The sequence below is a fragment of the Rhipicephalus microplus genome, chromosome X (genome assembly GCF_043290135.1).
Source record: "Rhipicephalus microplus isolate Deutch F79 chromosome X, USDA_Rmic, whole genome shotgun sequence".
In the NCBI taxonomy this organism is placed as follows: Eukaryota; Metazoa; Arthropoda; class Arachnida; order Ixodida; family Ixodidae; genus Rhipicephalus; species Rhipicephalus microplus.
Window position 1 is genome coordinate 487,660,750 of NC_134710.1, and position 2,021 is coordinate 487,662,770.

The window sequence follows — 2,021 nt, forward strand, 5'->3', positions numbered from 1 at the left end:
GCTGTCAGATGATTGAAGGGCATAAGAAAGTTCATTACGCGCTCCATGGAAGCGACAGCCACAAAGAATGCGAGGTAAAGTGTGACAGACCTTATATATGAAGATCAAAGTTTATGAAGAGAGTTGCGAGTTGATTAGTGAAAGTTTGCTTAAATGACGATAATGGAAACAAAGTGAGAGCTGATTTAGTGAAAGGGACACTAGAGACAAAGAGTTCAGGATAGTATATTAGCATTTATATGCACAGATATAAAGTGCTCGGTAATACAGCTACACGCGTTAGCTTCTACCTTCTAGTCACCTTAGGCGAACGCATTCAGATTTTTCTTGTTTCTATTTTTTGACCAAGTTGCACTGGACCTTTTCTATATGACATCTTTTGAAAGAGTAGTGGTATGTTAACAATGGGGTAAATGCTGCTGTGGCAAACTCTCATCTCAAGCACTTCATCAGTTGATTGATAGATACTTGTGGTTTAACCCGCCATATGACTATAAGAGACGCCGTTGTGGACAGCTCAAAAAATTTTGACCACCTGGAGTTCTTTAACGTGCACCCAACTCTGAGCGCACGGGCTTACAGCATTTTCGCCTTCATCCAAAATGCAGCCGCCGCAGCCAGAATTTAATCTCGCGACCTGAGGGTCAGCAGCCGAGTACTTTAGCCACTAGACCACCATGGTGGGGTGAGAACTGCATCAGGGGACGAATAGTTACAGCGACCAACTATAGCCTAGCAGGTACTGGGTTTGATTTGCAGGGTCGCAGAGCACCGACCATTTTTTAAACGAGTTGCCCAGCCTAAGAATATGCGTTGTGGTGGGTACTCTATTTTTGAGAAGGTAACTCTTGCGCTCCCTTCTTTCTTGCGCCATTTTGATCCAAAATCGCTGTGCCGTGCTCCCTCACGAATTACATGAGGAAGAGTTCATATTTGCTCCCTCCAACCTATCGCAAGAGTGTCCCAGTCCCCAAACACCATTAACATACCTTCTATAGTACTTTTCACGCGTCTGGATATTCCACCGGCGGTCAGCCTTCACGATGTTTTGAAGGAAATCCAGACATGCAGTCAGCAAATTGCTTGTGGACAAATTGACTTCCTTTGTCGGAACACGTTTTCGTGCTTGTTTGCTGGAATTCATTACACGCAGCAAGGCAAAAGGGCATGTACAGGTAGAGAAGACTCGCACTGAGTGATGAGCTTCTCTCTTCTCCCTTGGTGCCTGTCATGTTGCGCGCGTCCAAGTAATGCCGCTATCAATATCGCAAAAGCCTAAAGGATTTCGCAAAGACCTCTCTTGCGAAACACTATTAGCACAATTTGTTTATGACCTTTAGACTAGTCGTGACTGCAACGTCGAAATCGACTTAATCTTTCTTGATTTCGCAAAAGCTGTTGACGAGGTTCCGCAACGGCGTTTGTTACTAAAAATTTCAAAGCTTAACTTACATCCTAACAACCTCAAGTGGCTTGAAGAGTTTTTTTTAACTAACTGCTGTCAACCCACTAGTGTTAGTGGCCAACTGTCTATGGAACCCTCCCAGTAACCTCAGGAGTCCCATAATGGTCTGCTCTCGGTTCTGTTTTATTTAGAATATATATTAAGATTTACCATTGCATGCTTTCTGTAAGACTTCCATGTTCGCTGACGGTTGTGTCATTTACCATACTATTACTAAGCGTCCTGACCATTACATTCTTCATAGTTAACTTAACAATAGGCTGAATTGGATTAACGTTTGACTAATGAGCCTCAGCCCTACTAAATGTGAGCTCGTGTCCTTCTATCGTCATCACGACCCCTCTCGCGTTCCCTACTGCGTATCCAATTGATCGATTGAATCACTAGACTCTTATAAATATCTAGGAGTCACCCTTTCTTCTGATTTATCATGGCGCAACCATATTACCAGCACAACTTCAACGTCGTACATAATGCTTGGTTTTCTAAAACGGCACCTGCAACTCACCCCACCAGACGTTGAATTACTCACATAAAATCACTTATAAGGCAAAAG